Source organism: Stenella coeruleoalba, assembly GCF_951394435.1.
Source record: "Stenella coeruleoalba genome assembly, chromosome: 1".
NCBI classification, from domain to species: Eukaryota; Metazoa; Chordata; class Mammalia; order Artiodactyla; family Delphinidae; genus Stenella; species Stenella coeruleoalba.
In genome coordinates this window covers 60,617,198-60,636,477 of record NC_137169.1, presented here as the reverse complement: position 1 = coordinate 60,636,477, position 19,280 = coordinate 60,617,198, and the positions used below count along the sequence as shown (strand labels likewise).

General features: G+C 36.2%; 1 pseudogene across 1 annotated transcript in view; it reads left to right on the top strand.

The window, feature by feature from the left end:
- LOC307187595 (histone H2A.V-like) overlaps positions 1–18,827 on the top strand; it is an 83,139-nt pseudogene extending 64,312 nt beyond the window's left edge. The window contains exon 2 of the transcript in view: positions 18,379–18,827. The product of the transcript in view is annotated as a histone H2A.V-like (transcript). The remainder of the gene's footprint in view (positions 1–18,378) is intronic.
- The last annotated feature ends 453 nt before the right edge of the window (positions 18,828–19,280 follow it).

Sequence of the window (19,280 nt, the reverse complement as noted above, 5' to 3'; positions counted from 1 at the left end):
AGGTTAAATTATTTTCAAAGTTTCTACCAAGCCAAGCCATGCTAAAGGGGCTACCTATTTAGCTATGTCCATAAAGGAACTCAAGGTGACAAGAGCAAAGGAGAGAAAAGTTATATGATTTAACAAGGGCACTTGATAGAAAGAAGTCACCAATCCCAGGTAGAGGTTATGTTTGAGAGACAAAAATAGAGAATAAAATTGTACCTCCCCAAAATAAATCTTCCAAAAACCTGCCTTGTACATGAACTTCTTAACCTAGTATCTATGATATTCCTGCATCATATTGATGTTATAACTGTCTATGAAATGTTCCCTAACTTGTGACCCCCCCACCCTAGCCTTCTTTTCATGCACATATAAGTCTTAAAAACCTCTTAAGGTCTAACCCAAATCTCTCCCTCCCTCCCTCTCTCCCTCTCTCTCTTTCTCTCTCTCTCTCTCTCTCTCTCTCTCTCTCTCTCTCTCATACACACACACACATACACACTTAAGCCTTAATTTATATCTCCCCACTGATAAACCCAAAAGACCTCTATAGCTCTCATTGCCAGACCAGTAACACCTTTTTGATCTTCCAATCTGTTACTTATGTCTGACCTATCCAATGGACCTTGATGTTATTTGAGGGTTGGAAATGTGACTAATATAAATTTCTTATTCCCAAAAGAGCCTAGACCTCTGCTGGTACTCAATAAACCATTGGTTGAATTGAAGCAACTCTGAAAAAGCTTCTTTGACTCTGCCAGGAAAGTATCTTGCAATATTGCACAAAGAGGAATGTACCAGAAGAATGACCCTAGTTTAAGTTGTTGACTATGGGAACTTTATATAGCAGCTAACTTGAAGAAATATCCATAGATACCAATTACAACTTTCTGTTTAGGGCTTTTGTACTCTGATCTCCATGTTTTTCATTATGAGAGATAATGGAAAACTAAATTTAGCTTTTCCCAAAGCCCTCTGTTTCAGAGATTTATGTTACAAATAAATGAGTAAAGGGGAAATGAACCAGAAACAAATGGATGCTATTTCCCTCAAATCAGACATGATTTTAAAAATTTAAGACAAAGATGATTGGATAAAAAAGAAAAAAAGCATCACCCTGAGTATAACACTTTTCAGAAACTTGTACCAGATATCTTGATAGCACAAAATCATTTAGATTCATCCATCCATCCCTGACAAACAATACATAAATGTAGCCTGTAATATCTTCTTTATTAGGCTTCAAGATATGTTCCTCCTTCACTAAATACACATCCCTCCCTTCTAATCTAATCTCACCAACTTTTTTCCCAATTGTACATTTCTTGTACTTAGCATCATGACATCTTGGTAAGCAGTATTACAGAGAAAATAAAAGATTTTTAAAAGCCAGAGATTTTTTTCTTGCTTCATAATTTTATTTCAACAGGAGTTCTGCACAAAAAACTATGCATGAAGGTTAAATCAATATACCTAACCTTATTCTGACTCCAGCTTTCAGGTAAGAAAATGTATTTGTTACCTAACATTTTTAAAAAATAACAATTAAAATAAAAACAACTATTTATATTCACTGAAAATTATGTTAAAAATTATTCTCATCTTGGGAAAACACTTTTAGTGCAAACATGTTAATGAAACAAAAAAATGCTAACCCTATAATGATGGTGATGATTACATAGGATGTCAAAGACCAAGTTTCATATCCAAGTTCCTCTATACACTAGCTGTGTAACCCTACACTAGTTACTTAAATTCTGAGTCTCAGTGTCTTCATCTTTAAAATGCTGCTAGGAGGATTAAATAAGAATAGTATATGTGGGGCTTCCCTGGTGGCACAGTGGTTCGGAGTCCGCCTGCCGATGCAGGGGACACGGGTTCGTGCCCCGGTCCGGGGGGATCCCACGTGCCGCAGAGCGGCTGGGCCCGTGAACCATGGCCGCTGGGCCTGCGCGTCCGGAGCCTGTGCTCCGCGGCGGGAGAGGCCACAGCAGTGAGAGGCCCACATACCGAAAAAAAAAAAAAAAAAAAAAAAAAATATATATATATATATATATATATATATATATATATATATATATATATATATATATATAGTATATGTGGAGCTCCTAATACAGAACCATCAATAAATGCTAGTCTCCTTTAGTATCATTTAGAGATTTCTTGCAGTCATATGTAACAATTATCATGGTTTACCCAAGTAGGGGTTTATTTTTATCACACAACAAGAAGACTGGAGGCATAAAGTCCAGGGCTGGTGCAGCGCTTAAGAAAAGCATCCAAGACCCAGGCTCCCTGTGGATCTACCCACTTTAGCAAATGGCTTAATCCTTATGGACACAAGATGGCTGCTCTACTTCCAGACAACAGTTTGGATTCATGTTAGCATAATATATCTTTTCCCATCCCTTTGCTTTTAATCTTTCTGTGTCATAATATTTAAAGTGGGTTTCTTGTAGCCAGTATGGTTGGATCGATTCTTTTGAATTTATACCCAGAGGTAGGATGGTTGGATCCTATGATAATTCTATTTTTAGTTCTTTAAGAAACCTTCATACTGTTTTCCATACTGGCTGCACCAACTTATATTCACATCAATTGTGTACAAGCATTCCAATTTCTTCAAGTCCTTGCCAGCATTTATCTTTGTTTTTTTGGTTTTTTTATATAACAGCCCTTCAGGCAGGTGTGAGGAGACATTCCAGTGTGGTTTTGTTTTGCATTTCCCTCATGATTAGTGATGTTGACCACCATTTCATATACCTGTTGGCCAGTTCTATATCTTCTTTGGAAAAATGGCTATTCAATTCCCTTGCCCATTTTTTAATCAGGTTATTTGTGGGGGTTTTATTTTGGGTTTGTTTGGTTTTTTTTGCTATTGAGTTGTAGGAGTTCCTTGTATATTTGGGTATTAACTTATCAGATACTTTCTCCCCTTCCATAGTTTGCCTTTTTACTTTGTTGATTGTTCCCTTTGCTATGAAGAAGCATTTTAGTTTGATGTAGTCTCACTTTATTTTTGCTTTTGTTTCCTGTGGTTTTGATGTCTATCCAAGAAATCTTTGCCAAGATCAATGTTCCAAACTTGTCTCATATGTTTTCTTCTAAGAACTTTATAATTTCAGGTCTTACATTTAAATCTTTAATCAATTCTGAGTTGATTTTTGTGTATAGTGTAAGAGAAGGGTCCAACTTTATTCTTTTAGATGTGGATATACAGTTCTCTCAGCACCATTTGTTAATGATACTATCATTGTATATTCTTGACACTCTTGTCGAAGGTCAGTTGACCATAAATGCATGGATTTATTTCTGGGTTCTCTATTCTGTTCCTTTGGTCTATATGTTGTCTTTATGCCAGTACCATACTATTTTAGTTACTGTAGCTTTGTGATATATTTTGAAATGAGGACTGTGATGTCTCCAGCTTTGATCTTCTTAAGATTGCTTTGGCTATTTGAAGTTATTTGTGATTCCATATGAGTTTTAGGATTGTTTTTTCTATTTCTATAAAAAAATACCATTGGGATTTTGATAGGAATTACACTGAATCTGTAGATCACTTTGGGTAGTACAGACATTTTAACAATATTAAGCCTTTCAATTTGTGAACACAGAATGCCTTTCCATTTATTTGTCTTTAATTTTACTCAGCAGTGTTTTGTAGTTTTCAGTGTACAAGTCTTTCACCTCCTTGGTTAAGTTAATTTCTAAGTATTTTATTCTTTTTGATGTTATTATAAATGGATTGTTTCCTAATTTTCTTTTTTGATAGTTTGTTGCTGGTGTATAAAAATTAAACTTCTTTTTAATTGAAATATATAGTTGATTTACAATATTGTGTTAGTTTCAGGTGTACAGCAAAGTGATTCAGTTATACATATATATGTATATATCTATATTCTTTTTTTTAATTTTCCATTATATAGTTCATTGCAAGATATTGAATATAGTTCCCTGTGCTATACAGTAAATCCTTGTTGTTTATCTATTTTAGAAACAAAACATTTTGTTATGTTGATTTTTTACCCCACACCTTTACTGAATTCATTTATTTGTTAGCATCTTTTATTGTGGAGTCTTCAGGGTTTTCTACATATAAGGTCATGTTATCTGCAAACAAAGATAATTTTACTTCTTCCCTTCTGATTTGGGTGCTTTTCATATCTTTTTCTGCCGAATAGCTCTGGCTAGTACTTCCAGTACTATACTGAATAGAAGTGGTGAGAGTGGACATCCTTGTCTCTTTCTGATTTTAGAGGAAAAGCTTTCAGTTCTGCACTGTTGCATATGATGTGGGCTTTCCATATATGAGCTTTACTAAAGTGAAGTAAAATCCTTCCATGACAAGATTTTTGAGAGTTTTTATAATGAAAGGGTGTTGAATTATGTCAAATGATTTTTCTGCATCTATTGAGATGACCATGAGATATTTATCTTTCATTCTGTTAATATGGTGTACGAAATTAATTCATTTTCCTATTTTTTAAAATTTATTTATTTGGCTGCACCGGGTCTTAGTTGTGGCATGCAGGATCTTCGTTGCTACATTTGGGATCTTTTTTTTTTTTTTGATTTTGGTCTTATTTATTTATGATTAATTCACATGCACTATTTTTCATTTTATTTATTTTTTTAACATCTTTATTGGAGTATAATTGCTTTACAATGGTGTGTTAGTTTCTGCTTATGTGGGATCTTTGTTGCAGCACGCAGGTTCTTTAGTTGTGGCATGTGGAATCTTTTGTTGTGGCATGCAAACTCTTAATTGAAGCATGTGAGATTTAGTTCCCTGACCAGGGATCAAACCCAGGCCCCCTGCATTGGAAGTATGGAGTCTTAGACACTGGACCACCAGGGAAGTCTCTCATTTTCCTTTGTTGAACCATTCTTTTATCCCAGGAATAAATCCCACTTGAGCATGGCATATGATCCTTTTAATGTGATGCTGAATTCATTTTTCTAGTGTTTTGTTGAGAATTTTTGCATCTATGTTCATCAGGGATATTGGCCCATAGTTTCCTTTTCTTGTGGTGTCCTTATCTGTCTTGGTATCAGGATAACGATAGCCTCATAAAATGAGTTTGGAAGTGTATTCTTTTCTTCCATTTTTTTGGAAGAGTAAGAAGAAGTGGTGTTTATTCTTTAAATGTTTAGTGTAATTCAACAGTTAAGACATCTGGCCCTGGACTTTTCTCTGTAGGATGTTTTTGATTACTGATTTCTATAAACCTCCTTATTTGTTATAACTCTGTTCAGGTTTTCTATCTCTTCACAATTCAGTCTTGGTAGGTCGTCTACCTAGGTTAGACAACTTCTAGGTTGGTTGTCTGCTTCTAGGAATTTACTCATTTCTTCTAGGTTATTCAATTTGTTGGTACATAATTGTGCATAATAGCCTCTTATGATCCTTTTTATATCTGTGACGTCAATCGTAATGTCTTCTCTTTCTTTTCTGACTTTACTTATTTGAATCTTCTCTTTTCTTTCTTAATTAGTGTGGCTAAGGGTTTGCCAATTTTGTTTATCTTTTCCAAAAATCAACTCCTAGTTTCATCAATTTTCTATTTTTCCATTCTCTACTTCATTTATTTCTACTCTAATCTCTATTATTTCCTTCCTTCTGATAATTTTAGGCTTAGTTTATTACTTTTCTACTTCTTTGAAGTGTAAGGTTGTATTGTTTATTTGAGATATTTCTTCACATTAATGTAAGAATTTATCACTATAAACCTCCCTCAGTACTGCTTTTGCTGCATCCCATAAGTTTTGGTATATTTTGTTTTCATTTTCATTTGCCTTAAGCTATTTTCCAATATCTAATTTCCTTTTTGATTTCTTCTTTGATCCAATGGATATTCAAGAGTGTATTATTTAATTTCAACCTATTTGTGAATTTTCCAATTTTCATTCTTAGTTGATTTTTATTTTCATTCAATTGTAGCCAGAAAAGATACTTGGTAAAATTTCAATCTTCTTGAATTTGTTAAGACTTGTTTTGTGACCCAACATGTGATCTATCCTGGAATAAGTTCTGTGTGTGCTGGAAAAGAATGATTCTGCTGTTGGTTGGAATGTTCTATATATGTCTGTTAGGTTTACTTGGTCTATAGTGTTGTTCAAGTCTACTGTTTCCTTATTGATTTTCTGTCTGGATGTTTTACCCACTATTGAAAGTAGAATATTGGCATCTCCTACTATTATTGTACTGCTGTCTTTTCTCCCTTCAGATCTGTCAATGTTTGTTTTGTATATTTAGGTGATCTGATGTTGGGTCCATATAAGTTTATAATTGTCATATCTTCCTGATGAATTGACCCTTCTATCAGTCTATAATAACTTTTTCTGTGATAGCTTTTTACTTAAAGTCTATTTTCTCTAATATAATTATAGCCACCTCTGCTTTATTTTGGTTACCATTTGTATGGTATATCTTTGTCCGTCTTTTTACTTTCAGCCTATATGTGTCCTTAAATCTAAAGTGAGTCTCTTATAGACAGCATATAATTGGATCGTGGGTTTTTTAATCCATTTTTTTAATCCACTCTATGCCTTTTAAATGAGGAGCATTTGCATCCCCCCAAAAAAAAGTATGTATGTTGAAATCCTAACCTCTAAAGGTATCAGTAACTGGGGATTAGGGGAGGTTGTCAGGCCATGAGGGTGGAACCCTCGTGAATAGAATTAGTCCTCTTATAAAAGAGATTCCACAGAGCTCCCTAGCCTCTTGCATTATGTCATGACACAGTGAGAAGTCTGCACTCCAGAAAAAAGCTCTCACCCAAACATGCACCATGATCTTGGACTTCCAGCATGTAAAACTGTAAAAAACAAATTTCTGTTGTAAGCTACCCAGTCTGTGTTATTTTGTTATAGCAGCCCAGAAAGTCTAAGCTTCTTTACAATGATTCTTTTGAATTCTGGTCAGTTAATTCATATATTTCCATTTCTTTAGGGTTAGTAACTGGAAATTTATTTTATTGCTTTGGTTGTGTCATGTTTTCCTGATTCTTCATGTTCTGTAGTTTTGTGTTAAGGTCTATGCATTTAAAGAAACAGCCACTTCTTCCAGACGTTATGGATTGGCTTTGACTGCAAAGATCTGCAACCTGGCTAGATTCTGGAGCTTTGTACCTACGTGCCCCAACCTCTCTCTCAGGATCCTGTAGTCTCTTACTCCCTTTGGTGTCCAATTGTACTGGGTTCTTTGGCATTCGATGTGAGGTGGGATGGACTGGTCTCTCAGGGAGTGCACTGAAAACTTATGATGTTGGAGACATGTTCCACTCCTCTGCCTCCTTATTAGGCGAGAGGTGTCAGTGCTGTTTTCTCAATCTTGCAGATCTGTGCTGGCTTCAGGGACCCTCCTTCCTCTTTTCCTTTGCTCTTGTCTGTTCAAGGCTTCCAAACAATGCTGATTCCTTCAGCACTTGGTGTGAGGCAGGACGGAAACCAGCCCTGTGGGATGCCCAGTGAAAGACAGGGAGGCCAGGCATGTGCTCCATCCCCCCGACCCGCCACACAGAACTGTAGAAGTCACAGGCTCAGCTGATCTCCCTTGGCACTAAAATTGTGCCAGTCTGGGGGAGGAGTTGAGGCAGATCAAGTTAAATCCCTCTTTTTACCCATTTCAATGCAGCTGGGTTCAGTTCTGTGTCTGGTGTGCTGCAACTTCTTAATTGGATTCTGGATTTCTCATAGAGATAAGATGGGACTGCCTATTCCACCATTTTTCTGACATAGCTCGGAATACTCAGGTGAAATTCATTTTAATGATACATTTATTCTTAACCCAATATATCCAAAATCTTATTTCAACTTATAATGCATACATATAAGTTGAATGCATACATCCTAAACCTGAGTACAGAAGCATAACTAAATAGAGGAATATCCTTCTCAATAACTAGAAGTATGAAAGTAGATCACCCAAGTCTGGTATGGTAACTCCATAAAAGCATAAAGAACTCAGGTTCCATCTAACATTCTTCTACCCAAATTGAGCATTTGGCTTTTGTCCTTATGGTCACAAAATGACTTCCATCTTCAGGAACTGCATATGCATTTTAGGCAGGAAAAAAGTTTAGGGTAAAGTACACAAAAAAAAAGTATGCCAACTGAGGCTGTAATCAATATTAACAAAAAAACTGGCTTTCTCATTAGCTCCATCCAGTAGAATTCCACATACATCTCACTGTCTGGGTCATATAGCTACTCCAAGTTGCAAAGGAGTCTAGAAGATGAGTGTTTTTCATGGTTTCACTGATGCCTCAAAAGCATAAGGCTTCAGGACTTCCCTGGTGGTGCAGTGGTTAAGAATCCGCCTGCCAATGCAGTGGACACAGGTTCAATCCCTGGTCTGGGAAGAGCCCGCATGCCGCGGAGCACCTAAGCCCATGTGCCACAACTACTGAGGCTGTGCTCTAGAGCCCACGAGCTGCAACTACTGAGCTTGTGTGCTGAAACTACTGAAGCCCATGTGCCTAGAGCCCGTGCTCTGTAACAAGAGAAGCCACCGCGATGAGAAGCCTGCCCACTGCAATGAAGAGTAGCCCCCGGGGCCACCACTAGAAAAAGCCCACGTGCAGCAACGAAGACCCAACACAGCCAAAAAAGAAAAAAAATCCATAAAAAAAAAAAATAAGGCTTCTGTTAGTAAAGGAGAAGGGAGGGAGGGATATTGATTAGGTAACTAACTAATTTATAACTGAATGCTATGTAACACAGGTAAAATTTCTTTCATTGAATTTAATTATATATAAACATTTTACAAATAAAGTAACAATGGAAGGACCTACTTTTACACATAGTTCTTCACAAATGAATTTACTCAGTGATTCAATTAAATTTATGACTTATACAGTTAAACTTCAAAGAAATGTCAGTGACCCTAAAGGAATTAGACTGAATCAAAGAGAATTTTGGTAACTCTAGTCCTTGTTCCTTTTTGTTAATTCTTCAGTGTCTGTAACTATTTACCAGATAAACAGTATCTTGTTCTAAATCCAAAGTCATAAACCCTGTCACTTGAGAGATAACATAAACTAGTAAAAAAAAAATGGGTAAAAATATTTTGATTACATATTAAGGATTACTGAATATTCTTCAAATCTAGAGAGAAATATGCTTTTTTCCATTTTTCTTGAACTACACTAACCTTTGGATATATTTTTCATTTTCCCACTTTTAAGACATGGTATAGAGAAATAGTTCTCTACTGTGAGAAAACTAACAGTGCAAGCACAATTGATACATTGATAATGCCGACGCTATTGGCATTGGCAATTAGAATTGGAAAGCCAACTGTGAGTGCTTGTGTCTGTGGTATATAGGAGAGAACCACCCTATGTAAAAGGGCTCTTACTACCCAGAGCTAAGCATTTATTACCATGTAGAAGCTCAGATCCAGTGTTGCCAGATTATGTTTAGGATCCAGATATTTTATATGAAATTTCCTGAGTTTTAACTGTTGGCTCAAAAAAGACCTTAAGAACAATGTATGAAATAGACATATCAGATTTGGATTATGACCTATGAATTGGATGCTTCTGCTCTAGAGAAAAACCCAGAAATTTTGCAAAATGCCAGGTCATTGAAAAGCAGTTCAAGAACATCAGATTTTGGACCTGGTGCAGAGAGAAAATAAAACCAGTAGGCCAGATTTGAGGGAGAAGGAAAATAAAGATCACGCACGATATGCCTTGAGTCATAAAGGTATAATAGGTGCTTTAATTATATTTTGCAAAGACTCTTTGTATAGACTTCGGACCCATTTTAAATACTTTTCAAATAATGATAGTAACCAATGCATTTCAATAAAAACAGGACTGGATAGAGTGGTTGTTACCAGTAAATGCTAATGAGGGTCAATAACTGTTTGGCAGACAAGGTACTAGGTCTTAACTTTTGATCTACAAAAGTCTCCAAGGCTATATATTAAATAGGAGCAAAAATCTTTGGAGGGATAAAAAAAGAAAACTACAAGTTGGATAAATAAAATTTTAAACCAAATAGCAGGATGGTTTAAAAGATAGTCTTTGGAATTAAGCAGATCTGGTTTAAAAGCCAGGACTTGCCACTTAATAGTTCCGTGAAATTTAATAAGATTTAAATTTTTTTTAATTTACTTCTTTAAGCATCAATTTTCTCATCTGCAAAATCTCGCTAATGATAGTTCCTATTGTAAGGATTACTGTAATGCTTAGACTATATATGTAAAGCACTTAGCAAAGTACCTGGCACATATTAAAATCTTCAATACCTGATACATAGATTCTCTGAGGATATGCATATATTTTTATGTATATTTAAATATACAGTATTCAAGAAAGCCACTACATGCAAGGCAATTCCACCAGTTTTACCAGTTCAAATTATTTCCTTGAAGATTTGAAATATTTATACTATACTCATTCTGTAGCACTTAGGTTAACCGCAGGGTATTAGTTTAAGTTTTCCCTGGTTACATCAGCATTTTTTTAACTTAAAAAGAAAAACATGTGCCCTAAAGAACAGCTTAAGTTTTACTGTATTTTAACCACAATCTCATTTTTGCATGGATTTAGCAAATCAGGGGTGTTTTTCTTTCAAGGAAAAGGTGAGAATTTGAGTGGCTGCATTTGACAAATGTGTTGTCAAATGCCCCCTGAAGTTTGGAAATCAATCGACCATGTTTCCCTCATGGAGCAATAGGAACAAGACAGAACATGCCTGTGATCACAGGTCTCCCCTTAGGGTTCTTTTGAGCATGGGAGAAGAGTACCACATTTGTCATCACTTTTTGAAATCCCAGAAATTGCCTTTCAGTAGAAGACTCTGTTCCCTATAAAACTATTTTCTACATTTTTCCCAGCATCATGCAGGCAGGGACTACCTCTGTGTTGTACGCAATTATTGTATTCTATCTTATACAGTAAGTGCTCACCAAGTGTTTGTTGCGTGAATGAAGCAGAGTCCCATCTTTTTATGTTGATAGTTCCCCTGGTAGACAAAATTTGAAATGTTCAAAACAGCACTTAAAGTTTGCTCCATTCGTTTGAACAATTAATTACTCATATTAGTTTTGAGTGAAATAAGCAAGTCATTTCTTATGTTTTTTTTTCCCCAAAACAATGAGCATATAATAGATGTTCAATAAATATCTATTAAACTAAGCTTAACTTCTAATCTTTTCCATTTCCTTTTACAACAACCTAGCAAAGCCAAAGGATACACAGGTTGTTCCTGAAAATAAAATGGCAATGTAATGAATTCATAAGACTGGAAATCCACAAACCATGACAGGAGAGCTAATTTTAATAAAAGAGGCAGCATATGTGTTTTGAGTTGAGAAAGAATAAAACATTCTTATTCTAGATTAACACTAATTTTTCCTTAACTATGAGGCATGTTGAAGAGAGAAGATAATGAGCCTATCTGGTTTAAAGTCCAAAATGATTGCATTAAATAAGGGCATCAGGATATTCTGTGACTGCAAAACTCATCGGGTTACCTATTACAGCATTCAGTGGTGGCCTAGTTTGAGCAATTTGAACAAGGGAATTAAGGTTTCATAGAGGAGAAATAACAGCAATTCCAGTTACATAAATGTAACTAATTCAATAAAATACCATTTTTCCCCTAGAATTTACTAGCAATCAACTAGATTAAATAAGTCTATATACAGACAGTTCCCATTAGTAACCTCTCTAATAATAAAACAGATGGTATCATTCTGGATAATGTAAAAGGCTTTACTCTAAAAAGAACAGATGTGACTACAAAATTAAAGTACAACAAAACAAAACCTGAACACTGAAATTTTAGGAAAAACATTTTGTTAATTTATTAAGTACATCTCACCAATTCTTGTATATATGTCTGAAACATTCCATATATGCTTCAACTCACACTGAGTAGGAATTTAGTTTTTGCCACATATATTTTCTACTTCACTTCTCTGTGAGGAATGTGTAACTATATTTGCCTTAAATATGTAAATTTAAATTTGTATTTAAATTGTCTTAAATATTTTGCTTTGAATTTGTAGTGGGACTAACACACTTGAGAAAATGCATTAGGAAATTTATTCACTTCCTAAACCAGGTGAATTCCAAAGGGAAAGTATTTTCTTATTTCTCAGAAGGTAAAGTAACATTAGAAACTAAAGAAAGGGGGCTTCCCTGGTGGCACAGTGGTTAAGAATCTGCCTGACAAATGCAGGTAACACGGGTTCAAGCCCTGGTCCGGGAAGATCCCACATGCCATGGAGCAACTAAGCCCATGCGCCACAACTGCTGAGCCTGAGCTCTAGAGCCCACGAGCCACAACTACTGAGCCCACTTGCCACAACTACTGAAGCCCGCACACCTAGAGCCCATGCTCCACAACAAGAGAAGCCACCGCAATCAGAAGCCTTCACACCACAGTGAAGAGTAGTCCCCGCTCTTCACAACTAGAGAAAGCCTGCACGTAGCAATGAAGACCCAAAGCATCACAAATAAATAAATAAATAAATTTATTTTTTAAAAAAGGAAGGAAGACGTCTGTGTGATTAGAAAACATGATAACAGAGACCAAAAGTTCACTGCAAAATTCTGAAATCCTCCTCTCTCCCTTCCTTGTCTCTATGCACATCTCTCCTTTCCCTGTCTCTATGACAGAGCAATCATGAGACAATATTTCACGTATACCAAATGTTATAAATACTGCCTAAATCCTAATAAAGAAACAGCTTTTGCTTCTGTTGATCTATGTTTCTGTTTCCTAGTTCATTCATTTCTCTTTTTTTGCTTCCTTTCATCAATTTTTTTTCAACTTTTTGTGCAGATACTTCAATAATTTGAACTATTTTCAAACTGAGCTATAAAAGAAACTCCATGTACTTTTTCTTTTTTTAGCAACTTCAATGAGCAGAAATTTCAATGACACTCAATTCTAAAAATTTATTGTAATTTTCATTGTGATTTTGCCTTTGTCTCATGTAGTAGTCCTTTTTTAGTTTACAAATCTATGGAGCCTTCCTAAATAATTGTCTATTCTTCACAGATGTAGAGAACAAACGTATGAACACCAAGGCGGGGAAGTGGTGGGGGTGTGGGTGGTGTGGGATGAATTGGGAGATTGGGATTTAATATATATACTAATATGTATAAAAAAGATAACTAAATAAGAACCTGCTGTATAAAAAAATTAAATAAAATTCAAAATAATAGTAATTGTTTATTCTTGACTTCTAATTTAATGTACTGTGTTCAGAGGACTTGCTCTGACCTTCACTGAGACTTCTTTTGAGAACTACTACCTGTACCTAATGCCACTGTTTATAACTGTTTTATGTACCCTTAAAAAGAATGTATATTTTCTACTTTAGGGTACAGATCAAGCTATTATTTTTTTTCCAAGATCATTACATTTTTATCTACTTGATCAATTTCTGATAATGGTTTGCTAAAAATCTCCCAGTATCTTTGTGAATTTATCAAATTTACCTTATAATTGTGTCAGTTTTATGTTTTGAGACAATGCTGGGTCCACAGAAGTTCATAATTTTTATATCTTCTTAGTTAATTCTTCCTTTATTATTATGTAATAATCTTTATCTCTGCTTATGCTTTTTGCCTTAGTTTCTACTTTGTATAATTTTGTTTTGCCAACTACTTTAAATTATAATTTTCCTGATATATATTTTAATTATCTCTTTATTTTCTATCTTTCTATGTGGTTTTGTTTCAGATTTGGCTCTTGGATACATCATATATTAATAAATGGATTTTGTAATGTTTATCCAATCTAATTATGTCCTCAGTAGTGAAGATTAATCAATACACACTTATTGAATCTTCATATGTACTATCACACTGGTCATATTTCTAACATTTTCTTTTTTGTTTTCATTTTTTCTCTTTTGCTGCATTCTGTTGGATTGTTTTACATATAACAACAATAATGATGATGATGATGATAATAAATAAAATTTAGCATTTAGTGTAGGGTATATATTATAAGGGCTTTACATGTACAAATTCATTAAACCTTCACAACAACTCTATAAGAGAAAGACTATTAAGATCCCCATCTTGCATTTGAGGAACTTGAGGCACTGAGAGGCTAAGTAACTTGCTCTAGGTCACACAGCCAGTAAGAGATGGAGCTAGATCTGAACTTAACAAGTCAAGTTCCAAAAATTACACTCTTAACCACCACACTGTCCTCTTCTTAAGGTACCTTTTACAATGATTTTTAAATGACTTTGGTTTCAGAAAAAGATTTACACTTACATCTGTAAGAACTTCCAAACTATGAACAATTTTAGAGAGTCTGACATCAACAATGGAAAATAGGCACAAACTTTCTGAAAAACTACTATAATCTTACTCTTCTGTTCATTGCCTAAAATTGAGAAAGAGTGGAGGAGAATCACCACATGGCCTCATGATTCTTTTAAGTTGCATTTTCGAAGTCCAAACCATTTACAAATTAAATTCATTCTAAGAAAAACTATTTTGACTTGTAGAATATAGAGCAAATTATGATCCAGGACTCTTTAGCCTAGGTTTTAAGAAGGTCTGGCAGCTTCTGCTTTATGCTCTTTGGACCCTAAGCTGGTATGAAAGAAGTTAAGTAACTAGAGAGAGAGGACCTGTGGAGTGGCCCTGAAGGATGCAATGCAATGTGGAACACAGGCCACATGAAGAAGCACAAGTGCCAGCGATGTGAGTGAAGAAGCCCTTCTCAATCTTCCAGTCCCCAGCCAGTCTAGGCATTGCAGCTGAGGGACTTCATGGAGCTGAAACAAACCATCCCCATTCTGCCCTCTCCAACATGAGAAATATTTAAATGGTTTCTGTTTTGAAGCTACTCCACCTCTTTCACTTCCACATCAAAGTCTCACACTGGTACATATAATTGCTGAAGCCTATGTCACATGCCTGTGGTAGCTGTAAGGATGTCCACTGATCTCCATCCTGACTCCTCCATTAGGGGGCTGGGAAATAACATGAAAGTTTCTCTCGTATATGAAAAGATAATGGCACCCATGAATAAGACAGATGGATACTACACATACCTAACAGTCATGATGTGGAAATGTGACCAACTAACCCTGGATCATGGAGAGCAGGGACTTTAACTGCTGAATTAAGAAAGAACTGCAAAGAATCTAGCAGATGCATAGCAGTCACAATGTGTTAAATAAATGACAGAATTGTGAAATGCTGATCACATTTTGCATATTTCTCATTTCAACAGATATTAATATCTGTTTCATGGTGGGAAAAGAGTTTCGTATATAGTTTTTCTTTTTGATGACTATCATAATGTGGGGATGGGGGAAGCAGAAGTAGTAACAGCTTCTGAGGACTAGTAATGAAATTGTTTAAGTGTAAATGGACATAGAATAGTTAAAATAGCCTAATTAAAGACTCACAGACATAAAGAACAAACTTGTGGCTGCCAAGGGGGAAGGGGGTTTGGGAAGGAATAGACTGGGAGTTTGGGATTAGCAGACGCAAACTATTATATAGAGAATGGATAAACAACAAGGTCCTACTGTATAGCAGAGGGAACTATATTCAATATCCTGTAACAAACCACAATGGAAAAGAATATGAAAAAGAATATATACATATATATACACATATATGTCACTTTGTTGTACACCAGAAAGTAACACAACATTGTAAATCAACTATACTTCAATAAAAAATAAATTAAAATATATATATAACCTAGTTAAGTTATTGAATTTCAAGGACAAAGAAATAATACTTCAGTCACTCAAGAAGAAAACATATGTGATAGTTAATTTTATATGTCATATTGACTGGGCTACAAGGTACCCAGCCATTTGGTCAAATATTATTCTGGGTGTGGCTGTGAGAGTATTTCTGCGTGAGATTAACATTTGAATTGGTAGACTGAGTAAAGCAGACTGTCCTCTCTAATGTCGCTTAGACCTCATCTAATCAATTGAAGACTTGAACAGAACAAAAAAACTGAGTAAAAAGGAAATTTACCTGCCTAACTGATTGAGCTGGGACATCAATCTTTCACCCTCAGACTAGAACTTGCACCAGTTGGCTCTCCTGGTTTTCAGGCCTTTGGACTCAGACTGAAACTACACTGCCAGCTCTCTTGGGTTGCCAGTTTGCCAACTGCAGACCTTGGGACCTCTCAGCCTCCATAAGCACAATATATATATATATATATATCCTATTGGTTGTTTCTCTGGAGATCCCTGGCTAATACAAGTCACCTACAAGGAAAAATAAATCAAGCTAACCTCAGACAGCTCCACGATATTCAGTGCTAAAAAATAATAGAGCAAGTTTCTGAAGGAAAGAAACCCAATGTCTACAGAATCTTGACGAAGGTAACTCAAGAAGTTCATACATTGCCAAATTGTACTTCAAACATAAAAGTAATAAATATCTTCACATATGCAAGATCTCAGGAACACATATCTATAAGCCTTTTTCAGACAGAAAAATCTACTTGACAGTGAAATCCAACCAATCAAGAGATGAATCAACATAAAGATTTTCTTAAATAGAGAAGCTGTGGTGAAACAAGTGATAGCAAGACTTGTGGTTACAGAACAGCGCTTAAATGTCATAAACTTGAAAACATGAAAATGACAACTTACCTAAAAAATTAGCAGGAGGAAGAAGGGATGGGAGTAAACATAAAAGCACAAACTATTTTCATTTATCATAAGAGCAAAATAATAGATAACATTAAAAAAATATATCATGAAAAAAATGGCTCCAAAGACTTCACTTTTTTCATAATCTTTTGTTGTTAACCTTAAAAGGATACTTTACAAAGTGATATCTCTTTTCATGGATAAACAGTCACTTAAATTTAGCAGTTCTTTCCATTTCACCCATTTCTTTTTCTTCCTTTAAAATTATGTGAATTTAATGTCAACTTAAATTTAAAATGTTTAATATAAAAAGCAGTAGATGTAATCTTATTATTAAAAATTATTTCTCTCTAATGTCTATATGGAAATGTACATTGGAAAATACTAGAAAACTTTTTTTATATTTCTGAGAAAAACTAAGAACATTACATTCCACCAAAATGTTTTTCACATTTAAATAGCAACAAACATTCTCAAGCATGAAAGAACCCAGGGAATATAACAAACTTGAGACTTTTCTGGGGAAAAAATGTATGCTTTAAATTGTGCCAATAAAATTAAACCAATAAAGAAATGAATGGATAATTCAAATTATTTGTATTTTTTTATTTTATTTTATTTTATTTTTTTGCAGTACGTAGGCCTCTCACTGTTGTGGCCTCTCCCATTGCAGAGCATAGGCTCAGCGAGCCCACTCCGCGGCATGTGGGATCTTCCCTGACTGGGGCACAAACCCATGTCCCCTGCATCGGCAGGCAGACTCTCAACCACTGCGCCACCAGGGAAGCCCAATTATTTGTATTTTAATATAGTGAGAGCTGAAACCATCTTCATCCACACAGCTTACTGTCTATGTTCACACGACTTTATTATTCCACTGTCCTCATCAATATAACTTTACTATTCCAGGAAACTCTTGCCCAGGAAGATAAAAATAACATTTTTGTTCATTCCAAGAATTCTACAAAAGATTCATAAACTCTTCAATAAAAAACAGAAATAACAGTTTACGCCCCCAGACTCTGGACCCATCACCTCAAAATCCACAAATTTTAAACTATTAGACTATGATTCTTACCCAATTCTAATCAAGCCACTACACTGGAAGTCCAGGCTTAAACAGGACTCCAAGACTCTCATAAACATCCCAACTTTGTCCTTCTCCCTCTAAGATGCTAAGACACTGTCAATTCAGTGTTTCTCCTTACTGTGGTAAGAATAAATGCGGCTTTGTCTTCTCAGTGAGTTGTTTGGGTGGTATTCTAGGGTAGCCAGCATTCAACGAAAATCATGACTAGAAAAGAAAAAACAACACAAATCAAGGCAAGAAAGTAACGATAAGAAAATCCAAGCATACCTTAGAAACTAAGGATAGGAAGGAGGAGAGATGGGGTGCATAAAAGCTGGAGACGAATAAGACCAAAATTCCTTAACAAAGGTCTGAGGTGGGTTCCACTTCCTTAAAAACAGGGTCTTGAAGAGAGCTGTTGCATTCCTTCCTGGGAGGCCGAGTGAACAAAGCCCAATCTAACACCTTTGCTTCCGTCTTAAGCAGTGTTCGTCAAGTGTGGCTCACGGACTGCCCACCTCAGAATCATCTGGAGTGTGTAACAGCAATGCTTTCCCCCAGACCCTACTAGCATCTCTACAAGGAGGCCTTGGAACTGGCATATTTAGTACGCTCTGCGCATTAATAAACCTCACACCGAATTAGAGAATCCTTGAGCTAAAGGGTGCAACTCTCATATCTAAATTACCCTTTCCAGGGGCCCCAGTGGCGGCTGCGGTCTGTGCAGCGGCGGCAGGGAGGGGTGTGGGGAGGGGCGGTGGCGTTGGGATCGAGGTTGGGAGCGGCGGAGACGAAGCTGGGCAGGACAGCGGGAAGGCCAAGGCTAAGGCAGTGTCTACTCACAGAGAGCTGGGCTACAGTTTCCCGTGGGCTGCATCCACAGACATTTTAAGACTCGCACCACGAGCCACAAGGAAGAGCGGCTGCCACTGTGGTAGTGCCCGGGCCGTACTTCTCCAGTAGCTGGAGCCAGCAGGGGACGCTTCCGAGGATCTCGAAGTTACGCGGATCACTCCGTGCCACGTGCAGCGTGCGATCCGCGGTGACGAGAGGTTGGACTCCCTTATCAAGGCTACCATAGCTGGGGATGGTGTGATCCCTCACATCCGCAACTCTCTGATTAAGGGACAGCAGAGAACTGCTTAGATAGTTATTTTAACTGACATTCTTCCTCCACCGTCATTGTACTGTAACTGGGGCAGAAGAAAAATAATGGGGCTATGTGGAATTTTTAAAACAGTTAAGTGGAAAAGCATAGAAAGTTGCTTCAGACTTGCTAAAAGAAGCATTTGTAGGTTCCTAGACTCGAAGTTTGATAAAAGTAGCTTTTGGGGGACTTCCCTGGTGGTCCAGTGGTTGAGACTTGGCCTTCAAGGCAGGGGGTGCAGGTTCCATCCCTGTTGGGGGAGCTAAGATCCCACACGCCTTGTGGCCAAAAAAAAAAAAAAAAAAAAAGACATAAAACAGAAGCAATATTATAACAAATTCAATAAAGATTTTAAAAATGTCCACATCCAAAAAATCTTTTTTAAAAAAGTACCTTTTCATGTGACAACAGTTGTGTGTTCCTTGGCTAGGTTTCTCCCATGTTGCTTTATA